The sequence below is a fragment of the Sarcophilus harrisii genome, chromosome 1 (assembly GCF_902635505.1).
Source record: "Sarcophilus harrisii chromosome 1, mSarHar1.11, whole genome shotgun sequence".
NCBI lineage: Eukaryota > Metazoa > Chordata > Mammalia > Dasyuromorphia > Dasyuridae > Sarcophilus > Sarcophilus harrisii.
Genome location: NC_045426.1, coordinates 293,262,332 through 293,289,626, shown reverse-complemented (window position 1 = coordinate 293,289,626; position 27,295 = coordinate 293,262,332). Strand labels below are relative to the sequence as shown.

At 33.1% G+C, this 27,295-nt stretch overlaps 1 protein-coding gene across 1 annotated transcript in view; it reads left to right on the top strand.

Moving 5' to 3' along the window:
* ROR2 (receptor tyrosine kinase like orphan receptor 2) overlaps positions 1-27,295 on the top strand; it is a 249,428-nt gene that overhangs the window by 93,018 nt on the left and 129,115 nt on the right. The gene's annotated exons all lie outside the window — the stretch shown is intronic.

The window sequence follows — 27,295 nt, the reverse complement described above, 5'->3', positions numbered from 1 at the left end:
TATTTCTTGGTCTCTCATAGCCTTACTGGCTTCCCCTGCCCCATTCTTTTCATCTTTGAGACTCTATACCTCCTTTTCTTGTTCTTTAATTCTTTTTTCATAATCTTGTTTTTCTTGGATTTTTTTTTTTTTTTTTGCTTTTCTTCTATGTCCCATTTTATTTTTAAATTCTTTTTTGAGTTTTTCTATAAGTTCTCTCTGTGAGAGGAGCCATTTCATGTTAATCTTTGGGGGTAGAAGTTTTTTTTTTTTTTTTTGCATAAGTGTACTCCTCTGAAGATGAACCCCAGTCTTCCCATAATATGTTTCAATGATGGGTTTTTTTCTTTTTTGCTGGTTCATTTTTTTTTTTTTAATGAGAGGTATTAGAAATTAGGTATTAGAAATTGAAGGATGAGGGAATAATACTTTCAAATGTCCCTTCAGCTCTCTTCTATGAGTAGGAACCTTACATGAAGAGTTCTACCCTTTTGTAAGTGCCTACAGCCACCAACATCCCTGCACTGCTGCTTCTGCACCCACTGGGGGGTGGTTCCTTTTCACTCAAGGCCACATCTCAGGAGCACAACTGGGCTTGGTGTTCCTAATGATTCAAGGTTTGCTCAATCTTCCTGGACTCAAACTCCCACTTCACAAAATTTAGCAATTGAGGAATGATTTATATTGAGTCAGTTCTCTATAATTTTAGAAATGAGGCCTTTATCACTGGCTATAAACATTGTTGTAAATTTTTTTCCCCACTTTTCTGCTTCCCTTTAAATCTTGGCTATGTTGATTTTTGTGCAAAATCTTTTTAATTTAATGTAATCAAAATTATCCATTGCATTTCATAATTTTCTCTAGTTCCTCTCCGGTCATTAATCCTTCCTTTCTCCACAGACCTGATAGGCTCTACTAATTTGCTTATAGTATCATTTTTTATGTCTAAATCATAAACCCATTTCAACCTTAATTTTGTACAGGGTTTTTAGGTGTTGATCATTGCCGAGTTTCTGCCATAATATTTCCCTTCTCAACAATTTTTGTCAAATATTGAGTTCTTATCCCAGAAGCTGGAATCTTTATGTTTGTCAAACACTAGATTACTATAGTTATATCTTGTGTGTCTAATCTATTCCACTGATCCACTACTCTATTCCTTAGCCAGTACCAAATAGTTTTGATAACTGCTGTTTTATAATATAGTTTTAGGTTTGGTACAGCTATAGTACCTTTGTTTGCATTTTTTTCCATTGCATTCTTGACCTTTTGTTCTTCCATATGAATTTTTAAAATATTTTTCTAGCACTATAAAGTAATTTCTTGGTATTTTGATTGGTAGAACACTGAATAAGTAGATCAATTTAGGTAGAATTGTCATTATATTAGTTTGGCCTACCTATGAGCAATTGATATTTTCCCAGTTGTTTAGATCTAACTTTATTTGTGTGAAAAGTGTTTTGTAATTGTGTTTATGGGTTTGCTTGGCAGGTAGACTCCCAAATTTTTTTTGTGGTCTACAGTTATTTTAACTATTATATGAAGGTAATAGAGTACTATTGTTCTATAAAAAATGATAAGCAGGCTGATTTTAGAAAAGTCTGGAATGATTTATAATCTGAGGTCGTATGTCAGAATTGTTTTAATTTGCATTTCTCCAAACAATAGTGATTTAAAGCATTTTTTTCATATGACTAGAAATGGATTTCATTTCTTCATCTGAAAATTGTCTGTTCATGTCCTTTGACTATCAATTTCTCTATGCTTTCTTTAGTAATAAATAGAAATTTTAGTGATTGATGTGGATTTGATGTCCTACAACTTTGCTGATTTCTAATACCAAACATCAAATAGTCACATTGATAATGAACATTTTTTTATTTATTCCTGATCTTATCCTTAAGTTTTCTTGTTTGTCCCCATTACATATAATGCTTGCAAGGGACTTGCTTCCAGGAATAAAGAGCAGTTGAATAAGAAAAAATTTCAGAAGACAGTATCAGCAATGTTCAGACCCCTGGAACAGAACAAGATCTTAATTCTATCTGCTAACCTAATTTGAAGCCTGCTGAGAAATAATCCAGGGAGAATTCTAGATCAAAGGAGAACCCACCAGTTTCTCATTTTAAAACAATAGAGCTAGTTGACAAATGCTGTTGCTTACTAGAGTTAACCTCAAGTCAAAAACTTGCAGGTTTCACACTGGGGAGCAAAAGTCAAACTGCAGCTCTGCCTTACTTTTACTCCATGGAAGAAGATACTCCTCCCAGGACATACTGATTGACCACTTCTGGTTTTATCACCATATGGTCAGCTCAAACCTTGTTTACCAGTTCCCTTACCCTCTTCTCCCCAGAGGGTTGAAAGATGGAGTATTAAATTCCTTCTAAGGCTTTCCTTTATAAAGGGTAGATATTGTAATTCCAACTGATTCCATTCTCTACCTATTTCATTGTCTGGTTTCAAACGTCATGAAATAAGATGCCTGAAGTGTCATCATCCATACCCACTTTCCAGTTTCTTTTTGTATGTTGCCTTTACCCATTTGACTTTAAGTTCCTAGAGGGCAGAGGCTGACTTTCTTTTCTTTTGTTTGTATCCCCAGCACTGGCAGATTGCCTGCCACATAGTACTTATGTAATAAATATTTATTGTTATTATTTATTACTGAATCTATTGCTATCCATCTTCCATATGTCCTGTACAATTTACATTGGAAAAAATGAGATCTATTGAAGAAAGGATTAGAAAGAGAATTAACAATTTGACAACACAAGAAGTACAAAACCTTGCCCCAAAAAAGTCCCTAAAATAAGACTGGACAGAAGAGAATAACTCCATGACACCATAAGAAATATTAAAAGAAAGTCAAAAGACTGAAAAAATAGAATAAAATGCAAAATATTTTATAGTAAAAATAACAGACCCAGAAAACAGAGGAGAAAAAAATGTAAGGTCATTGGACTATATGAAAGTTATGACTCCCCCCTAAAAACCCCAAAAGCTTATATGTTATATTCTTTCAAGAAATCATAAAAGAAAACTGCCCACATTTCTTAGAATCCAGTATCAAAATAGAAAAGGGGAAAAACCACTGGTCACCTCCCAAATGAAACTCTAAAATGACAACTGGGAACATTTCACCAAAATTCATAGAAAAGGGAAAAAAGTATTGTGAGCAACCAGAAAGAATTTAAGTAATGAAAAACCACAGTTAGGATCGTATATGATTTAGCAGCCTCTACCCTAAAGAAGCAGAAGACATGGAATATAATATTCCAAAAAGCAAAGAATGTAGACCTATATTCAAGAACAATTTATCTAGCAAAACTAAAGGTAATGGTACAGAGTGAAAATAGATCTTTAATGAAAAAGAAGGCTTCCAAGCATTCTTGATAAAAAGACTACTGTTTCATAGAAATTTTGAAGTTTAAACGCAATTGTTTAAAGAAAGATAAAAAGGCAAACACAAATAAACAATATAATGGTCAAGAGAAAGATAAATTGCTCACATTCAAGTATGGAGAATATTTGAATGATATTGAACAAAATCCCCCCCAAAATCCTTTAAAAGCTCATAAAGAAAATTCAATTAGATAAGGAATGGAAATAATTCTGTTATGTCTTAATAATTTTAAGAGAAAAAAGGAAAGAAAAGGGAAGAGGAACACAAGAGAGGATTTGCAAGACAAAGAAAATTTAGGGAAAAATTATCCCACATAATCAGAGTATACAAGTGGTGGATGAAGTAATGAAGGAAGCAACTGACACTTGAACTTCCTTGTCATCTGAATTGGTCAAAGGAAGGAAGAAAAAAAAATTTTATATATATATATATATATATATACATACATATTTAGGTAGATACAGGAATAAATTTCACTCAGCGTGAAAATAATAGAGGAAAAGGGGAAAGGCAAATCTAAGAAGGCAGCTAGGCTAGCTATATTGAGCCTGGAATCAAAACCTGAATACACATAGAGCCTATTAGCTGTGTGACCCTGGCCAAATCACTTAACTTCTGTTTGCCTTAATTCTCTGGAGAAGAAAACAACAAACTTCTCCATTGTCTTTCCCAAGCTAATGTTATGGGCAGTATTGGCATACTCTTAAGGTCATAAAGAGTCAGGCATGACTGAATAACTGAACACCATCAAACCAAAATTTGAACTCAGATCTTTCTGATACTAGGCCTACAACTCTATTAATTGCATCTATTTAAATAAAACAATCTTCCATGTTTACCATGCCCCCCAAAACTATTTATCTCATTTTGTACTAATCCTATCAGAAGATAAGTAGTGTGCTTATCAGTCCTTTAGGCCATTATAATGGTTAAAGTCCTTAAGTTTTTCAGGCATTTGTCATTTCTGTAGTATTATAATTTTATAAATTATTCTCTTGGTTCTTCACTCTTTAGCAATTCATACAAATCTTCCCAGGTTTCTATGTGAAATAACTCCCTTAAGCATTTCTTACTACACAATAACATTCCATAATATTTATATACCATAACTTGTTTAGCTATTCCTAATTTATGGAAACTTTCTAATATTACCCTTCTTTGCAACTTCAAAAAGAACTGTAAACTAAAATTTTGAGTTTCACTATGTCCAAAGGGCTATCAAACTATGCATACATACCTTTTGATCCAATAGTGTTTCTATTGGATCTATATCCCAAAGAGCCCATAATAGAGGGAAAAGGACCTACATGTGCAAAAATTATAGCAACTCTTTTTGTAGTGGCAAGGAACTGGAAATTCAGTGGATGCCCATCAGTTGAAGAATGGCTGAAAAAGATATATGAAGATAATAAAATATTATTGTTCTGTAAGAAATGATGAACAGGATGATTTCAGATCAAAACATAATATTTTCACCTTTTTTGTTTGTTTCTTTCTCATGATTTTTTCCCTTTCAGTCTGATTATTTTTGCACAGTGTAATAAATATGGAAATATGTTTAAAAGAATTATACATATATAACCTATATCTGATTGCTTCATGTGTTGGTCAGGAGGGAGGTAAAGGAGGAGAGAGAAAAATATGAAACACAGAGTCATACAAAAATGAATTTTGAAAACTAATTTTACATGTTTTTGGAAAAATAAATACTATTGAGAAAAATAAAAAAATGGAGAAGAGATAGAGAAATTTCATTTAAAATAACTCCAGAAAGAATAAAATACTTGGGATTCTAACTACTATAATATGCATACTTGAGATTCTAACTACTATAATATGCATAACATGCATAATATGGCTCTAAATAATTGATGAAATATTAGTTGCTTATAAGTAAATTTTTCTGACATATTAATAATGATAATACTTAAGTTACTTATTTAGTGGCTATTTCAATCATTTTAATATATAGAGTCAGAAGAAATAATAATGAAGAACTTCTAAAAGGAACAAAAGATCATGAAGGTTTTATATCCAAAATATGAGAAAATGATTAAAAATTTAATAATAAGAACATTTTCCTGTTGTTAAATGGTCAAAAGATATGATAAAGAATGTTTCAAGGAAGAAACCTATGTTGTCAATAGTGACATGAAAAAAAAAATTTCAACTTGCTAATACTTAGAGATTTGTAATTATAAAATTAGTGAGTTTTGACTCCATGCACACCAAATTAGTGAAGATTTCACAAAAAGGCAAATGATAGTTCTTGGAAGCACATGCATATTAATTCCCTATTGGATAAAAATTTAGTCCTGGAAAACAATTTAGGAGTATGCAAAACAGTGACAGATATCAGTAGGCATCTATCTATATACCAAAGTAATAAAAGAAAGAAAATGATTTATATGTATTAAAATATATTTATAAGTAGCTCTTTTGTGGATATAGGTATGATTTTCCTATTAATAATAAATGAATTCCTATTAATTGAGCAATGCCAGAATAAATTATGCTATATAAATATAATAGAATTCTATTGTAATAAGTAATAAAGAGGAGGCTTTTAGGAAAAAATGGGAAGGTTTACATGAATTCATAGAAAACAAAGTAAGCAGAACCAGAACAATTTATTCAATAACAACAACATTAAAAATACAAACATCTTTGAGAATCTTAAGAATACTGATCAGTCAGTGATCAACCTCAATTTCAGAGGACCCATGATGAAGAATGCTCCCTATCTTCTGACAGAGACATGATGAGCTTGAGATGCAGAATGAAAGATAAATTTTTGAACTTTACCAAGGTAGCTATTTGTTATGTTTTAATATGGATATTTGTTAAAAGGATTGTTTTTTTTTTCTTTTTTTCTTTGAGGAAAAGAGCAAATAAGTTTCTTAATAACTGAGAAAAATAAATTTTATTTTAAAGAACTCTTTAAGTACTGAAACATTGATTTAAATTAGGGCAATATGCTGAAAATTTTTGGTGCTCTGTTATATTTTAATATCTTCCTACATTAGCTTCACTCCCTCCATTTCTCCTAAATAAGAGAATGTGAGTGTGGGGGGAGTGGGGGGGGGGTAGCGGTGTGGAGTTCGTGTCAAAGCTTTTAGAATTAGATAGCTCTTGGTGAAATACTTCTGGCATTGAGAGAGAAATTAGGATGTGAGGCAGTGTGAGGAATAAGGCAATGTGAACTGCAATAGCAATTAGTAATTACCAAAATTGAAAAAAGGAAAGAGTCCTGAATTGTGGTGTGCCACTTAAATTAAAGTTAACTTGTTTAACAAACTTGTGGTTACTTTGCACTCATAAAGTTATTAGAAAGTTGTCTTGTTGTACACTATATTTAATTTCTGTATTTCAGGTTATAAAGATGTGGTTCAATTTAAAAAAAAAAGAATTGAAAAAAATCCCTTTTTTCTCTAGAATATTATGTAGAATTTACTCCCCCTCCTTTATCATTTTATTTATATTTTTCATTATTGAAGCATTATTGAGCTTATAAGCTATGAGGTATGGGTAAAATGTACAACTGACTTGGGACCAGGTTGGAGCTATAAGAAACATTACATATATATATATATATATATATATATATATATATATATACACACACAATGCACATTTTTACATGTTTTTGGAAAAGTAAAATATTATTGAAAAAAATAAGAAAATGGAGAAGAGATAGAAAAATTGCATTTAAAATTATTCTGGAAAGAACAAAATACTTGGGATTCTTAACTACTACAATATGAAATTACACAATTTTGCTCTCTAATTTGTGATATGTTGTTATGTTAATAGAATGCTGAAAATCTCTGTTGTGTGGTTCTATTTAAGATTATGAACTCTGAGTTTAGAGACGATTTTTTTTAACTCTTCTTTGTTTCTCTTCTCTTAGCAGAGTGCCCAACACATAGCCAGCAATTAATAAATGCTTATTTCCTTGAATTATCCAATTCTAATTCTATTCCCCTGACCCTATGCATTCTTTTCCCTTTTAGAAAGTTCATAATCCTCTTTTCTTTTCTCAGAACTTAAAAAAAGAGTTTTTTTCTTTTTTTGCACACTTTTCAAAGGATTTTTTTTTTTTTTTTTTTTTTTACAGAATGTTTTGTGGTTTACATAATTATTCCTCTTAATTTCTTTTCTTCTCATCAAATAAAAGTTGTGGTGCAGTAGGTAGAGGACTGATCCTGTAATCAGAAAGACATTAGTTAAAAATCTGCTTTAGGAATTTACTAGATGTTTGATTTTGGTCATCACTTAATCTTTGTCTGCTTTAATCTCCTCAACAAAAAATGGGGTTAATAATGCAACCTACCTGCCAGGGTTGTTATGGATTAAATGGTATTATAATTGTAAAGTGCTTAGCATAGTGCCCAGCACAGAGTACTATATAAAAATTATCTATTTTTCTTCTTTTAATTATTATTATTATTATTAATTACTGTTATTGTCTCTATAGATCTTGTTCCACTGTCCTCCTTCCTTCCTTTTTTCCTGCTGTGTGTATTCATGAAGGAAGTAATGAAGGAATTGCTGCATAGTAGCAATTACTTTGAGCCTCAAAGTGTGAGATCCCATTCTAACCCCTACCATCTGTGTTAACATTCTCCTTCACATTTGCCATACATTTTCCTCTCTGGATTCTTATCCTCCCAGCCTTCTTTTCAGCCTATTGTGTACAAGAATTGCAATTTCCTTTCTTCTAATAAATGGAGGCACCACATTCTCAGAAGTATTCTTCCTATGTACCAATTATCCCCAGATTATATTCATTATAAAGTCTCAATCTCCCTTTGCAGGGTATACCTCTTCTTCCATGGAAATGCACTCCAGTGATACCCTGTGTCTCTAATGGCTTCAGTTTTTACCTTTCTTCCCCTATCTTCCCCTATCTTTTATTCCAACTCTCTTTTTTGTCCCTTTTCCCATTGTCCTATAGCCTTATCTTTTTCTTGAGAGACTATAGAAGTTATTTTCATTACATTGACTTGATTAAAATATATCACATTCCCTTCTTTCCTCTACCTCCCTATTTGTGTATAGTTCTGCTCTGTAATTTAATCCCACAAACCACATTAATCGACCTGGGGAAGTTGTAGATTTTAATCCTACGTATTTCAGGGCTGCTGCTTAAACTGTTACTTTAAATTTCTTTAAATTCTTCTTTCATTTATAGTTACTGTGGATTTTAAAAAACATCTGAATCTTCCCTTTGTATGTTTAAACCTATATGGTCAATCTTTCTTAAAAAAAATTTCTACAGGATAGATGATCAAGTTTCAGGCTTTATTATTTGTGTTATTTATTAGGCTAGAAGAAGGCTAAGATCTTAGTCTCTTTTGAAGATATTAGCCACACTGCTGCTGCTTCCTTCTTACCATGCTCCTTTTTAGGTATAGACCCTCTCTAGGTTCTGAGATTGCTCTTTACACCAGACTCATTCCTAGGCACAGTTCTTCTCAGATTACCCTGAATCTATGACCTGGAGATGGACTATGATTTGGTTGATCGTTGGAATCTGTTTCCCATACTTTTCATGAAATTGTAGTGCCCAGATATGAGTTAAGGACTTTCTCTTGCCTTAGTACACAGTCTCTCCCTGTTCTGGAGTGCTCTGGGTGATGTGTGCTTGACTAGACTGCTCCCAGTGTTCATTGACCTCTATGTCTCTTGCATTATGCCCACCCATTCTGGAAAATTGACTCATTTGAGTTCTTGGATTTAGAAATTTGGTTTGGTGTGGTTTTTTTTTTTTTCTGTCTGGTAGAGTTTGAGGTTAGGTTTATCATTGGTATACTCACTGATACTCCAACTTCTTTGCTGTGTTCTGTTATCACCACTATTCTAAACTATTATGGTTATTTCCATTCTTTGTCTCTCCTATATAATTTTTGTTAATATTGCATTTTGTATCTCTTAATTTCTTCTAAATACTCCTATAATTTTAAATGAGTCTTTTTTTTTTTTGCGAGGTTCTACTTGGAATTACAATGGAATTAACTTCTTGGTCAAATTTTGGGTTTCTCTCAATCCCTAATCTAAAGCTAGGCCCCCTTTTTAAAAAAAATAATAGTTCTTTATTTTCAACATTCACCCTTGCAAAATCTTGTGTTCCAAATTTTTTCTCTCTCCTTTTCTCCCACTCCCTCTCCTAGATAGCCAGAATCCAATATATGTTAAACATGTACAGTTCTTCTATACATATTTCTACAATTATCATGCTGCACAAGAAAAAAAGATCCACAAGAAAAAAATGAGAAAGAAAAAAAAAGCAAGCAAACAACAACCAAAAGGTAACAGTGCTATAGTGAGATCTACATTCCATTTCCACAGCCCTCTTTCTGGACATAGATGGCTCTCCATCACAAGTCATTTGGAAATGGCCTGAATCTAACTCATTGTTGAAAAGAGTCATGTCTGTCAGAATTGATTATCACATAATTTTGTTGTTGCTACATACAGTATTCTCTTGGTTCTATTTACTTCACTTACCATCAATTTGTGTAAGTCTCTCCAGGCCTTTCTGTAATCATTTTGCTGATCATTTCTTATAAAACAATAATATTCCATAATATTCATATACCATAACATATTCAGCTATTCCCCAACTGATGGGCATCCACTCAGTTTCCAGTTCCTTGCCACTACAAAAAGGGCTGCTATTAAAATTTTTGCACACATGATCTTTTTCCTTTTTTGTGATCTTTGGGATATAGGCCCAGTAGAGACACTGATGGATCAAAGGATATGCACAGTTTGATAATTCTTTTGGGCATAGTTCCAAATTGCTTTCCAGAATGCTTGGATCAGTTCACAACTCCACCAACAATGCATTAGTGTCCCAATTTTTCCACATTCTCTCCAACATTTATCATTATCTTTTCTTGTCATCTTAGCCAATCTGAGAGGTATATAGTGATACCCCAGAGTTGTCTTAATTTGCATTTCTCTGATCAGTTGTGATTTAGAGCATTTTTTAATATGACTATAAATGATTTTCATTTCTTCATCTAAAAATTGTCTGTTCGTATCAAATGGAGAATGTAGGCTCCACTTTTTGTAAGAATTATTTCTGTGCTTTGGCACAATCTCCTGATTAGTGGAATTAAGTCTTTTCTTTGGCTCCTTATTTCTTTTTAATCTTGCATATTTTTGAAGATGGAGTTGGCTGAGTCCTTTGATTGGAGCCTGACAATAACCCAGTTGTTTAGGTTGAGATTCCTGTGGGAAAGCTATTGAGAAATGTTTAATAGGCAATTAGGTTAGGAAAGATAATAGGGTCACATATCTAGGACTGATCAAGTCCACAGATGAAAACCAGCTTCTCTGGTTCCACATCTGGCACATTATCTGTTGGACCATGTTGCATGAAAATTTGGGAGTCATTTGCTTAGAAATAATAATTGAACAGTATCATGAAGAGAAAATGGTGGCCTAATAATCATAATGATTATAATGAGTATTTATTAAATGTCCTTTCAGTATCAGATACCATTCTGTATATTGGGAATACAATAAAACACTTTGTGTTGTTAAAAAAAAAAAAGCACATTCATTTTGGGGAAACAACAATTATCTTATAAGTATATATATTATATATATATATATATATATATGGATATGGATATAAAATAAAAATATAATGTAATTCAGGAAGGCATTAACTATCGGGAAGTGTTGGAATCTTTACAAACTGTTAAGCCATTGGAGTTGATAGAGACAATAATTATCTAATTTGGCATGGTTCAATATGATTGATTTGATCTTAGAAGGAGATATTTTGGGCCAGAACTTGAAACAAGGTACTAAGTACAACTGATAGAAACGATGCTTGTGTTCACATCTAAGTACTCAATGGAGTTCACACGTTTGGGAGATTTCAGGGTTTAGAAAGAGATATCTGAATTCACACCTCCCTTAGGGCCAGAGAGCATGCTGAGAGATATCCCACAATCCCACTCTCGGAGAAGTAGCATAAATACAGCTCCAGTGAGCCACTCGAGAGAGTTATTTGGGAACATTCCCAGGGGTCGGAGAGGAGCACTCTGTGAGGAAGCCCACAAGCCCTATCTTTGAGGCAAGAGAGATTCATTGAATCTTCTACCTTGATGCTGGCTGGAGTTGGAAGGACAAACCTTTGGATTTGGAGACATTGGAGCGGAGCTCTTAGAACCCAGCGGAGAGATAGGCCTCTGAGCTAACCGGGCTATATTGAAGGACGTCTGCAGTGACTGTACCAGCTTTGTGATGAATGTGGTCAGTTCTAGCCGGAAGAGTGTGGATGTCCTTAATACGACCCCCCCGGAGGGGCCGCCAGACTCAGTCCCTCTACATCCCCAACACCAGGACTACCTGGGACAAGTGATGGACCTTACCAGAGCTAGAGCCCACCTTACTCAGGCTCTCCATCCCGGGGACTAACAGACCTGAGCTCCTCAAGCGTTCCCCTGGGCTGGGTGATAATGATGATGATGAGAGACAGACCTCTCGAGCAGGATGTGCAGTGCCCCCTTCCTACATGCTGAATCAAGATTCACAAGAGCACCTTCTCACAAGTTTCACTCCACAAGATCCCAGGGATAGGGAGCCCATTTATTTATATCCCAAACCATTCTTCAGGGTTCACAAAAGGAGATCATACGGATATCAAGCTCCATCCCAAACAATATCAAACATCAGATAACTTGACTTTTCCTTGCCTCAGGGCCACTCCATGAGATCCTTGGCAGTCAAGACTGTCTTAAACCTGGAAACACAGAACATCCTCAAAGATCCCCAGAGGGAGATTCTGTGGACCTCAAGGCTTATCCCATCTCAGGTCTAGAAAGGATCTTCAACAAGGTTACTTAAATATATAGTATGAGCAAATGCATCTACTTCACCTCCATATGGAAATGTGTCTGGTCAGCAGAGCAGATGTGGCAATTTGTGTGATTTGGAGGATTGCCAAGACTAGGTAGCATTCACTTGATGACTTGGAAGTCCCTTGATGATTAGGAAGTCCCATACACATGACTGGAGGTTACCAATAAGCTACATTAAGAGAGTTGTTGCTTGATTTTTTTAAAAAGTCTCCTTAATCAATCAGGTCCCCACGACTCAGGTGCCTTATTAGAGGGATGGTACCAAATCCTCATCATTTAAGAAACCTCTATAGAGGATTTGCCTTCTTGTACTATAGAGGCAAAAAAGACTGTTCCTCATTTTTATCCAGGAATACAATATTGTTACCAAGTCAGCTAGAGAAGGAGCTTTCTTCCAAATAAATATAGATTCACCATCGTTATCTTTTGACATGCAAAAAAGCAAAGATCTTAACAGAGATCATTCAGTAGGGAAGAGTGGAAAGTCTTCATTAGTTTCTCAAACAAGTATTAAGGAAGATTTCAGTTACCTAAGGAAAAGAGAAAGAGATTGAAAAGTGGCTCATTTGAACCTTACTTAAACCTGAACTTGTCAATGTCACATAGAGACATCGTTTGATGTAGAAGTACATTAAATTCAAGAAAGCAGGAGCACACAAAACGAGGGAAAAGGAGAAAATAAGATGAACAGTACATTCCAGAAAGTTTTATTCTTTTACAAAACAAACCCTAAAATCAGAGGCATGATTGTGAAAAGGGATTTTAAAAAAGACAAAAAGAAGAACCTATGATAAAGAGGGGACAGGGGTAAGAGAAAAATAAAATAAGATAATAGGGTGGATAAAAATGCAATATTAAGGATCACAACTGTGAATGTGAATGGATTGAACTTACCCATAAAATGGAAGAGGATAGGTGATTATAAAGAAGAATCCAAGAGTATCTTGTTTATGAAAAACACTTAAAATGTAAAATGCTCAATTAAACCAAGAGGTTGAGGAAAATCAGAAATAGCAGAAAAGAAATACAAAAATAGACTTAAATAGAAAAGAAAAAGAAAGCCACATTATTCTGAAAATATGTTATTTTCAGTATTTAAATATGCATTTAATGCAATAGCATTTAAAAATTAAGAAAGGAAACATTAAGTTATTGAGAGAAATAGACAGAAGAATCATTGTACCTCTTTAACATTTAGAAAATTTTAATAAAAATTTTAAATAATTAATGTTAATGACCTAAATAGGGTTTAGAAAAGTAAGCTATAGTGAACCTCTAGCAATTACTCAATGTGAATAGAAAGGAGTAGTCATATTTCTAAGCTAACCGTGGCCTATTTATATAAATTGCGATATGAAAACCTTAGAAACAAATGTGGAAGAGGTATAATATACAACCATAGCCTTTGGAAAATTTATATATCCGAATACTTTCATCAACAAAAGAGAGGAAGAACAAATGAAAGAAAAAGGCATCCAACTAAAATACCCCCCCAAAAAAACCTCTAGAAAACCAAAAATTTTAAACTCCAATTGAGCACAAAAATTGAAATCCTGAAAAACTGAAGAGATTAATAAAATTTTGAGTAAAAAACTTTTTAAAGAAAAAATGACATAAACCATTAGTTAATTTGATTTAAAAAAAGGAAAAATAGTATCAAACAAGGAAAATGAGAATTCATAATAAATAAAGAAATTAAGGATATTATTAAAAACTATTTTGTCCAATTATATTCTGACAACTTAAACAAAATGGATAAATACTTATGAAAATGTAAAATACCATGTTTAAGGTTTAAAGTTTAAAGGAATGATTTATAGAAAATTTGAGCAAACTAATCCCAGAAAAAGAAATTGAGGAAACCTTGTTATCTTAGGGGTGGGGTAAGGGAATAACCAAGACCGATTAAGTTTACAAGGGAATTATATCAAATATTCAAAAGTAAAAACAAATAATGTCTCTAATGCATTGTGCTCCAGACAGCTTGTTAGCTTCTAAAAACTCCTCAGGTGTTACCTGATTCATACCTATCTGAGAAGGAAGTGAACTTCTTAGATTCCCTGGGTATCTATTCTATCACATTTCAGGCACCTCACCAGTTGTCTTCCTCCACCCTCAACTTCTCCTACCCTGTCCCTAGCTGCCTAATTCTTTGAGAAGGCTCTATATTGAGGCCACATCCCAATGGACAAGTATCTGACCATATTCTTCAATGTTCAACATATTCCAATCTAATCATATTCTCCATGTCTCAGTGATTCTGAGTCCCAGGCTGTAATTACTCAAAACCCTTTCCATCTCCTCTGACCGTTGTCCTTTCCTGTTTTCCCTCATCTTCATTGCTCACCCAATATAGCACTCTAAAGCTATCTACCACTTCCATTGTTATCTGTGACATACTTGTTTCATCTATAACCAACTAACTTTGCTTTTAAACCCTTTTTGTTCTCATTTTTTATATCTATTTTTATATCATTACAACCACAAAATTTGGCTGTCTCCTGATTACATAACTTTCCCTGGCTGTTACACTGGTTATACTTCCACTCAAATCCCTGACATTGTTCCTGGTAGGTAATTTAGAATACTCCTTCCCAATTCTTATTTCTAGGTTTTCCCTCTATTATTATAAATGCATATTCATCATTCAATCAGAAATTTGCTACCTATTATATGCCAACCTCCAGAGCAATGAATTTATAAAATAAATGCCTGGCTGAAAGCTTTTCTCTCTTCCAGTTCTTTCATAACTGTTCTTTCATAATATATTGATATTCTCATAAACATCCTAAGCTCTCAGTTCCTTAATTTATTCATTTTCCATTCCTTCATTCTTTCTCAGCTATGCACAATGGGATCTTCCATTTATTACCTCTTTTTTCATTTTTGATATTGATGTTTTCTTTTAGTTTTAAAAATTTTTATTATTATTTTATTTTCTTTAGTTACATGTAAAAATCATTTTCTTATGCATGTATATTCATTTTTTGCACATTTCTATGTGTACCTTTTCTTTTTAATTAAATTAGCTGCATGCCCTTAATTGTGCCATCATCCATGTCATCCACACACATGTTCATGAATTCACAAATTCCTTTTCCCAGTCATATTTGTTGTTATTTTATCTTTCCCTTTGCCTTGTCATCACTTAGCCTATTTTTTTTTTGGCCACACTGTGGCCTCTAATATCTTCACCCTTCAATTCTTTTCCAGGCCTTCAAGCTTTCTTTGAATTTTTTACATTATCCTTTCTTAATTTTGTGGTGAGCCAGCTCAACAGTTAGGAGTAAGGGCTCATGGCATTTGTGGGGAAAGAAAACAGATTCTGCTAGAGACATGTTGAGTTTGTGATGCTTTTGGGGAACAAACTGAAATTTAGCTACATAAAAGCCCACAAAGACCTAAACCTATGTCAGGAACTTGTAAAACTCAGACCAGGAGGATAGCGAAATAGATCTTTTTCCCAATTACACTATTTTGGAAGCACCCAAAACTTGTAAACCTTCAGACTGAGATGTAAAAAAACAGTAGAAACTCATTCAAAAACAAAAGAGAGAGACAGACAGAAGCTTAGGCCAGATAACTACTTCTGTCCTTCTCCCAAATTTTATGGAGCCCAGCATAAACTTGAAGAATGAGCAAACAAGTAAACAAAAAGAACCCAAACACAAGACTTTTAAATCAGTTAAAAAAAATTGGGGGCCCATGTTTTCATGTTTTTAGATTATCATCTCATCACCTGCTCTACAAATTATAGTTCTGGAGACAAATAGAATTAACAAAATCATTATTAACACCCAAAACCCACTTCAACAATATCCCCATTACACTTCAACAGCAATTAGTTTAGGGTTGAGATTAGAAAGTACAGTGATGGGTAGGGCAAGTATTTAAGGAATAGAAGAACTGAAAGTCAAAGTAAGGATGCAGAATAAGTTTAGAATGAATAAAGCATAGGGATAGATGGGATGATAGATGATTGATCTGATAATATGTTTTCAGAGATTTTGCCATTTGATGGGTCAAATTGAGAGTGATGAGGAATTTAAAAACTGTAACCATTCTTGTGTGTAACTGAGCTAAAGTGGAAGGATAGGCTATGTGAGTTGAGTTTGAAGAACTAGATGGGAACATTAACATACAAGAGAGAACATTAACATATATATGGAAACTCCCTAATAGAATAGAATTCATGGAGAGAGGAAGCCTATGAGGTAAGTTCTGAGCTTCTTGATAAAGGAAGAAGAGTGTCCTAGTGGCAATTGGATATTACATTTGAACAGAAGTCTAAAGAAGAGTTTGCCAAATGATGAAGACAAAGGGAATATCTCAAAGTGGTAGGTGGATAGCAAAGAGTATCCTAGCTCTCCAGGCCCAGTATATTTAAAGATATGAGAGAAAACAGGGCCAGTAATAAAGGGAGTGTGAGTTAACTACAAAAAACTTTGCATTGTTACTTAAATCCCTTAATTATTTGTACAGACCTCATACCTATGAAGAAGACAAGCAATATGATATCTAATTTATATGTGAAGTCATGTATATATTTCCCTATTAACCATGTTGCAAAATAAAACACACATGCAAGAAAAAGTTTAAAAAATACACCCAATTTGCAAACAGAGTTCATTAGTTCTCTCTGGAAGTTGATAGTTTTTTTCATCATTGGGTCCTTTGGATTTGGTCTTGGATTACTTGATCAGAATAACTACATCTGTCATTTCAATATTGCTATTACTGTGTATAATGTTCTCCTGATTCTGCTCACTTCACTTTGGATCAGTTCATACAAATCTTCCCAAGTCTTTCTGAAATCATTTTATCTTTTCTTATCATACAGTAGGATTCCAACCCAATCATATGTTACAATTTGTTGAGCCATTCCTTACCACAAAAGAGTTGCTATCAATATTTTTGTACAAATAGGCCATTTTTTTCGTTTTCTTTTATCTCTTTGGGGTATAGAAAGAGTAGTGTTATTGCTAAATAAAAGTATATATACAGTTTTAGTGCCCATTGAATGTAGTTTAAAATTGTTCTCAAGAATGTTTGGTTAAGTTCATAACTTTACTAACAGTGAATTAGTATCACAAGTTTTCCACATCCCCTCTAACATTTGTCATTTTTCCTTTTTTATGTTAGTCCATCTGATGGGTAGTTATTCTAAGTTGTTTCATAATTGTTTTAATTTATATTTTTCTCATTAATAGTGATTCAGAGCGTTTTAAATGTGATTATAGATGGCTTTGATTTCTTTTGAAGACTACCTGTTCATATCCTTTGATCATTTATCAGTTGAGGAATAGCTCTTATTTTTTATATATTTGGATCAATTTTCTGTATGTTTGAGAAATGAGACCTTTATAGAAACTTGCTGTAAAATGTTTTCCCCAGTTTTCTGTTTTCCTTCTAATTTTGGTTACATTAGTTTTGTTTGTGATACAGCTTTTTTATTTCATGTTATCAAAATTGTCCATTTTCTCTCTACCTCTTTTCTTATCCTTAAATGTGACACATAAATTTTTCCATGCTATCATAATTTACTTATGATATCACAAAATCATTTATCCATTTTTCCCTTATCAAGACACCAAAGTATGTGATGTGAGATGTTGGTTTCTGCCAAACTGCTTTTAAGTTTTGCATCATTTTTTGTCAAATGATGAGCTCTTACCCCTTAGCCTTCAAAACTTAGTTCTTTGGTTTTAGCAAACACTAGATTACTATTGTCATTTATTATTGTGTATAGCATACTTTGCTATTGCACTGATCCATCACTCTATTTCTTAGCTAGTAGCAGATTTATTTTGATGATTTCCACTTTGTAATATAGTTTAAAATCTGGAACTGCGGGGCAGCTAGGTGGTGCAGTGGATAGAGCACCAGCCCTGTAGTCAGGAGGACCTGGGTTCAAATTTGACCTCAGACACTTAGCACTTCCTAGCTGTGTGACCCTGGGCAAGTCACTTAACCCCAATTGCCTCAGCAAAAATAAAAATAATAATAATCCCTATCTTCAATGAGTTCCTCATCTAATGAATATAATACTGATGATGATAATAATAATAATAATAAACTCAGAAAACATCAAATCTTATCCCTGATCATGTCAAGGTTGATTGAGGTGATGATAAAGGCATAAAAAGAGATGCTGAAAATCTGGAACTTCTAGACTCTCAGCTATATATTTGTGTGTGTGAAGTAGTCAGAGTTAAGTGACTTGCCCAGGGTCACCAAGCTAGAATAGGCCAAGTTTCTGAGTTTGAATTTGAACTCAGATGCTCCTGGCTTCAGAGTCAGTGCTCTATCCACTGCACCACCTAGCTGCCCCTAGACTTTTTTCATTAACTTTTTCCATCAATTCCTTTGATATTCTTGACATTTTATTCTTGCAAATCAATTTTTAGCACTGAAATAATTATTTGTACCTAAGTAAATTAGCTTAGGTAGAATTGTCATTTTTATGTCATTGGCTCAACCAGCACATGACCAATCAATTTTTCTCTGATTGTTTAGTTCATTTAGATTATTTATGTGAAATGCATTTTGTTATTGTGTTTATATATTTCCTGGGTTTGTCTTTGCAGGTAAAGATGCAAGTACTTTATATTGTCTATCAGTATTTTAAATAGAATTTCTCTTTCTATCTCTTCTTGCTTTTTAAAAATAGTAGATAGAAATGCTGTTGATATAAATCAACAAATCCCACATAAGTGGGATGATTTTATGTTCTGCAACTTTGCTAAATTTGTTAACTGTTTCAGCTGTTTTTTAATTTGTTTTCTAGAGTTCTCTTAAATATATTATTGTATCCTCTATAAAGAAGAATATTTTTTATTTCTTATCACCTTTTTTTATTCCTCCTATTTCTTTTTCTTGTCTTTTTGCTATAGCTGGCAATTCTAACACTAGATTATTATTATTATTCAACAGATTTTTTTATTAGGCAATTTGTTTTTTTCTAGCTTCTTAGTTTCATGCCCAATTAATTGATCTGCTCTTTCTCTATTTCATTGATACAAGCATTTATTGATGTAAAATTTCTCACAACTGCTACTTTGGCTGCAAAGCAGGAATTTTGGTATATTGTCCCATTTTGTTATTCTCATTATGAAATTATTGATTATTTTTATGATATGTTCTTTAATCTGCTCAGTATTTAGAATTAGATAATTTAATTTACAATTTATTTTAAATTTACATTTCCAAAGTCATTTATTGGATATGTTTTTCGATTGCATTATGGTCTAAACAGTATATTTAATATTTCTGTTTTTCTGCATATGTTTTTATGCCCAAATGGCCAAATTTTGTGAAGGTACTATGTATAACTGAAAAAGTGGTATATTGTTTTCTATTCCCATTATTATTATTTTACCAATTTCCCCCATTTGGCTAATTTTGCTTTTTATGGAGTTATATATAGAGTTAGTGAAGAATTGTACCTCTTTTTCCATTTAGCTAATTCTGCTTTTAAGGTATTATTTTCTCTAGTAATTTTTCAATAATAGTTATTTGTATTTTCATAATTTTCTTCCTTTGTGCTTATTACCTTTTTTAAAACTATATTTCCATATATGTCATGTTATACAAGGAAAAGCAGACCAAAAGGAACAATAGCAATAACAAAAAACAAGACAAACAAACAAACAAAAAACAAACAAAAAGGTGAAAATATACTATGCTTTGGTCCATAATCAGTTTTCATTGTTCTCTCTCTGGATGTGATTGGTATTTTCCATCCCCAGTCTATTGGGATGTTTTCCTCTTAGCTAATTCTGAATTTTTTTTTAGCTCTTTAAAGAATTTTTGTGTTGCTTGTATCAAATTCACATTTTTTCCTTTGAAACTTTGCTTGTATATGTTTTAACTTCATTATCTTCTGAATTTGTCATTTGATCTTTCTTGTCTTCATACTAAACTTTTTTTGGTCAGTTCCTTTTTTTTTTTTTTTTTTTTTGGTTATTGTTCTTAGCTCATTTTTTCCCACTGTGTTTTGAATTTTATGTTAAAATTTCATTCTGTTCTCATAATCAGAGGAGGAGGGACACTGTCCCAAGTTTCAGTTTTTTACCCTGTTTTTTTCTGGTGATTTGGAAGATTTTGGTGCTTCCAAAATGATATGATCTGGAGAGAAGTGTGGACACTTTTCCTGGTCTATGTTCTATTTGTTGCCCAGAAAGGGGGCTTGGTCACTTGCGATGACAATCAGTAATGGTCCTCAGGGTTTTTTCCTTCTTGGGACTAGAAGTGACATTGTTCTTCAAAGTCCCTGATCTTTTGTGAATGAAAATAATACTTCTCCTCGGGACTCCTTTTCCTTAATAATTTCTTATAATATATCTTAACTTTTTTTTAAAAATCATAACTTTCTTATAGTTCATCAGGTCTTATATTACCTTTCTTTGATTTCTTCTCCAGCTCAGTTTTTCTAATGAATATTTCCATATTCTCTTCTATTTTTCATTTTTAAAATTTTGTTTTATTATTTCATAACATCATTGGCTTACCCAATGCTGGTCTTTCAGGAATTCTTTTTCTTTCTTGAGTTTATGTATTCATTTTCTCCACTTGGTTGTGATGTTATTTAGGAGGACAATTACTGGTTCCAAATGATATGTTTGGAGTTTAGCACCAAATGATGAAATTGTAGGTACCAAATGATGGGATTTGGTCTCATGATGAATTTGTTTTTGTTATTATCATTGGCATTATTAATTTTTAAATGGATCATTTTTTAGCTCTTTCCAGAATTTTTATTGGGCTTGTGTTCAATTCACATTTTTTCTGAGACCTGCTAGTAGCTGTCTTCATTATCTTCTACATTTGTGTCTTGATCTTTTTTGTTGTCATGTTATATCTTTTTTGGTCAAGTTCTAGTTCATAGGTGTGGGGATGATGACTTGGATTTAAGTTTTATGTCCGTTATTTTCTAAATTTTGTCTGGTATCTTTACTTTGGCTACTCTTCTTGATCCTTGAGCCTTAGCAGGAGCCAACAGCTATGCAGTCAGTGCAAACACTCTTGCTCCCTTAGATTCCTCTTGGGGCTGTGAATCTTAACTTGCTCCTTTATCAGGAACTGAAATTGAAATTAGGGATTCTACTCTTCTGCAAATGCCCACAGCCAGAAAAGTACTCCTCACCATTGTTTTTACCCTCACAATATGCTCACTCCTTGCCAGCTGTCATTGTCAGTGTCTGGTCAACACACCTTGTCTAACATGCAGCAATTGTGGAGGATCTTTCAGTCTTCCCCAATCAGCTGTCAAACCCGGCACTGTCTGGGAGGTGAAAGTTTCAGCAGCCTCTTCTATCTCCTGCTTCCAGGGCTTGTTGTTTGTTGACTTAGAGGGTCTGTCTAGAAGTGTTTGCACTTCAGTCTGGCCAGGCCTCAGCTCCCAGGCTCATGGTGGTTGAGTTTTTCAGAGGTTCTCCTCTGAGGAAGGCAATTGCTTATTCAGACTTTTAATTATATTTGCTACTCAAAATTCTCTTTGAAGTAATATTTTTATTATCTTTGTGAGAGAATTTCAGAGAACCTGGTCTTTCTTGTCCTGCTCTGCCATCTTCCTAGAATCCTCTCAGATTATTTATTTGTTGCAATGTTTTTCTTTTCTTCTTCCTTCACTTAGTATTTTTCTTGATGGACAGAAAAAGACTTGGCAAGAAAAATTAATTTAAAAATTATATGAGGCTGAATAAAATAGTGTATTAAATATTTTTAAAATGATATAAAATCTTATATAAACATGATTTCCATAATTAACCATTACCATTATAGTGATAAAAAATTTGTTCATATTATTGAACTATTACTATCAGTGTATACCACTGCTGTGAAAGTAGAGGGCTTGTCAGTTTCCGTTACATATTTTTAGGCTACTTCTACTCTGTGAAAATAGGTCTTTGAGCAAGGAGAAAGAATTATTAAGGAATTACAATAATAATGTTATTAATGTTATTTCATTTTTTCATATTTTATTCTGCTTTATATATACTCTATTCTTTTATTCATATATTATATAGTACAATATATTATATTCATTCATTATTTATTATAAATAAAAGTTAGAGAATAAGTTGGATTAGAAATAGTAAATCCGCTTTTCAAAAAGATATTTTATTTTTCCAGAGTAGTGATGAACATTAACTTGATGCCTGCTTAACATCAGTGCCATTTTTACTCAACAATTAAATTGTTTATTCCTTCTGAGTCCTTTCTTGCTCCTTGTTTTCTAATTCCTAGTTGATCTTGCTCAATAGATTAGTTCATTATGAAAACATACTCCAGATTAATTTTATCTAGATATGATTGTAGATTCTTGGAGCACTCTATATTTGATCTGCAGTCTGAGTCTTTCATTCTAAGACAGGATATTTGGATGAGGTAAAGATTACCTAATTTCATAAGAGTTATGATTATGGTTATTATTAACTTCAAGGCTTTTTTCCTATTAATCAACAGAGTATAAAAGAAAAGTAGGTATGGAGGGAGGAAAAAAGAGAAATCTTTAAGATATTCTGCAAGGAAACTCTTTGAGTTAAAAGTGTTAAAGGTGCAACAGTCCAGAACATGTTGTATTGTCCAGAAAGTTATATGAATCAAGCATATCTTTGTTGTTGTTTTTTAATTGTAAACTATACTGTAAAACTGTAATGGGAACTGTGTTCTATTGATGAAGAATACATGGGAAAGTGAGAATTAAGAAAAAGGAATATATTATGTGTGTTTTAAACCTACTAGATGCATCTAAGAAGAGTGGTATGCTAAAAACAGTAAAAAGCTAGGATTAAATTTAAATCCTACTACTTTTACCTAAGGTTTAAATTTAACCTCCAGAGACCTTTCTTGCTAGCCCACCCATAAACACTGACATTTTTGCCAGGAGACATAAGACAGAACAGCATTTTTTGCTGACCTGGAAAAGCAACCATTTCCTGCAAAGAATACATTTGCTCAACTTATAAAATATTTCTATTTGAACAGTCTATGTTATCAGCTTTTATTAGGGTGCTGTTTATCTTAGCTTTTGTAAGAGAGAAAAAAAGAGTTGTTTGAATAGAACTTTTAGGTAAAACTTTTGTTCCATATGATAGCCATTTTTTTGTATGTGTGACATGGAATTTGAGGAAATTTTTTTCTGCTTTAAATTCACTAATATTTTTCTTAAGTCTTGAAATTGTTTCACTCAATTTTTACCTTTTGGGCATTAGTATTTAACACAAAATTTGTAATTTTACATAATTCTATAATATTAGCCTGTATCATTCGGGGAGGTAGGAAGCCATAAGGGAACATTGGAAAATGATGTTTACCAACTTTCCATGGCTTTAAAACTATAGATTTGCTCATTTTGTCATGGTTGTAATTTTCTACATTTCTTGTTATTTATTGCACAAAACCATGAGGAAATGGCCACTTCTCTAACTTTGGTTATGTGAACCAACAATTCAGACAAACCATTCCCCATATGCAACCAAAACTATGTAGCATGGTAGCATAAAAATATATGACACACACATTTTTTCCTGGACTTTTTGTCAAACAGAGAAGGCAAAGAACTAATTCCAGAACTATAATTATTTCCCTGGCCTTCGATGATATGAATTTTAGGAAATGAATTCTGGAAGAATAGACCATAAATCTAATTAGTTTTATGGAAAAGAAATAGAGAAAATAGTAGGAAAATAGCAATGTATATTTATAAAAAAATGATGCTGAGAAAAGAACATGCATAATATGCCTATAGTATATTTCTAAAAATATTCCTACATAGTAATTGTTGTTGTTCAGTTGTTTTAATCATGTTGATGTAGATACCAGATGATGGTAAACACCAAAAGTTGGGATTCAGTCATGTGAAGAATTTACAATGATCATTCTCTTTGACAAAAGGTAGATTTATTTAGGGGAAGAGGTTACAGAAAATGAAGGAATGCAATAGATATCAGGAATGATAAATAAGAAATAGAGTAGAAGAGCATAGAAAGGAATTTTAATAACTAATGATGAAAAAGGCAAGTTCCCTAGGGAGTTAGCTACCTATAAGAAAAAGAAGATATACCTATATATGCCCACAAGGTATGGTAGAGTTAGGAGAGACCATATGGAATGGGAGTAGGTTAAAGGGAAAGACATCAAGGGGCAGAGTGCCATGGAGGACTGATCAAAAGGAGGGCAATGGCCATGGGATGAGCCATAAGTAAATTTATAGGGAGAGTTTAACCCTCAGGGACTTGCCTGGGAATTCTGACAGAACATGACAAGGTAAGACTGTCCAAGAGCCCTACAGAGAGTGAGTCTCAGGGATTTGATATAACTTGGATTTCTGACTGTATGACCTCCACAGAGTGTGGGACCAGAACGCTACACAGATCTCATGAATATTTTCTCCCTGCTTGCCTCATGGATCAGTTCTTCAGTTTCTTTCTGTCCTACACACCATTCAATACCTCATCAATGTCTAATGCTTTGTAATTCCATTTGGGGTTTTCTGGGCAAAGATATTGCAGTGGTTTATCATTTTCTTGTCCAGCTCATTTTACAGATGAAAATGAAACAAATGGATTTGCCCAAGGTCACACAACAACAACTTTAAACCCAGGAAAAAATGAGTCTTTCTGAATTCAGGTCCCATACTCTATCCATTGTGTCTAATTGCCCATCATGGTAATGGTTTTAGCATATGTGCAGACATTTCCCCTGTTGGGGAATATATTTATCTCTTAGAATCTCTAGATTCTACTAAGACTCAGTTTAATTCTGCCCTGTATGAACGTCTGATACCACAGTTGAAAAATCTTTCCAGAAAACAAAAACAACAAAATTATCTTGTAATAGTGGGGGTTACCCATTTTCCAATTGAATGAGTAATTAAGTTAAGACATATGAACTTTCTGTAAAAAGATCTAGACATCTACATTGAATCACTTAATCACACTATCTTATTTAAAGCAACAATCTTAATCAAACGAGAATGCTAATACTAAATCATTCAGTCACTTAAGGATATTGAATTAGGTTTAAGTGGTGTTTTAAAGTCATTAAACAAAATGAATACAACGCTGCACAAAAGTTGCATTGGTTTGACTAAAGAAGTTTCATCACATGTTGTGATTTTATGTAAAATAACAAGCTAGTTCAAATTCTATGACCCAAGTATCTGGCAATTTAGGGGAAGAATCCATTTCAGCTAAGCTCCTGAGACACTCACTATTGGTTGGGAGATGAATAGAACCAGTTTCCCCACTTTCCCTTGCTCAAAGAATGACTTTATGCCTTTCAAAGGGTCAGAAGATTTCAATTTTTTCCATTTACCCTAGCAGTGTTCTAGAAACAAACTAATCACAATGAGCAAAGGCAATTTCAGGACTTTATAAGCACCCTCAATAGATAGTTACATTATTTATAGGGGAGCATATTGAGAACTCTCAATATAGGCACTTCCATAATCCTTTTGCAATTTATGCTTTAAGGTGAAAACTATTCTCTACTGTGTTTGGCATATGTTTACCAGAGAGTGTCACAACCTCCTGGGGGAATATTTTGTTTCAAGTGATTTTATACCACCTCAATAATCATCCACTTTATAAATGAAACTCATTTGACTAATACTAACTGCTAATCATGAGAGTAGGAAGAAAAGAAAGAATACTTACGGGATTTCAGTAATTATAATACTAGAAACCACTCCAGAATCTTTCAGGATTAACTCTTTAGAATCTTGAAGAGAAACAGAATAGGTAAAATGGTGCAAAAAGAGAGTAAGAAAACAATTCTAGAGCACACATTAGATCTTTACACATACCTGTTCTTTTTCCTGTATTAACTCTTAATTCCTTAAGGAAAGGTACATTTTAATTTCCTCCTATATATCCTCAAGGACACATTTTAGCTACCTTATAGATTCTTATTAATTAATGTTTAGCCCATGAAATTTGAACTAGTTTATACAAAAATCACAGTATTTGAAGTTTCTTTAATCAATCCAAAGACAATTTTTGTTCATTGTTCTATCTATTTTGTCTGATAACTTTCAAACTACGTTTAAACCTAACCCAATAACCAGTGATTTTTGTTTTGGAATGAGATGATAGTTATCCGTTTTTCTATTTTCCAATGATATATACTAAATATATTTACTAATATATACTAATATATTTACATAGTACTTTACACCTTTGATCATACACCCCTACAATTAGGTTGCAGATTGTTAGAGAAGTTGCATAGATATTATTTGGCTGCTCAGCAAATTGAGGCTTATATATATGAGACAGTTACTTTGACTCTAAAATCAGTCCACTTTCTACCATATCATATAAGAATAATTATTATAGAAGAAAGGCCATTTCAGCCTGGCATATCTTGAGGAAGGGGAATAACACTGTTTCTTCAGCTCTCCAGTGTTTGTCAGCTCACTTAAATTTCTCAAGGTCTGGTAAAACTGTATCTGGAAGATGAAACCTTTATAGAGAAAACTCCTCCTAGGCCATACCCTAATCTTCCAGATATTCAGAACTCAACTATAAGTATATAAATTGTATTCTCCCACACTGTTTGATCCTTTATTCCCACTACTTTCAACCTATTTCCTGTTCTTAATGTCCCACTCCAAAACTATTCATTGTATTCCACTGTGCTCTGGAATCCATGTTCCATTGACAACAAACTTGCTTTCATCTTAAATCTTTCCTTTCTTCCTCTTTCCATCTTAATTTTAGTGAGATCTGTTCCTATCTTGGTGACAGTCTCCCTGGCTTCTTTCCAACACTAGCTACACTTTATGCTCATTTAATTGGAAGTCCACTTTCTATTCCCCCTCCCTAAACTGAGTGAAGTTACAATATTCTTTGGCCTCAATGCTAGTTTCTAGTTTTACCTCTTACCACCATCACTCTTCATTTGCCTACTAGATTTCAAAATTTCACTTTAGCTTCCCAGTGAAGCTATTTTCATTAATTTTCTCTTTTTGTCTTTTCCTCCATTTTTAGTAATATGCAGAAATGCTAATTATTTTTATAGA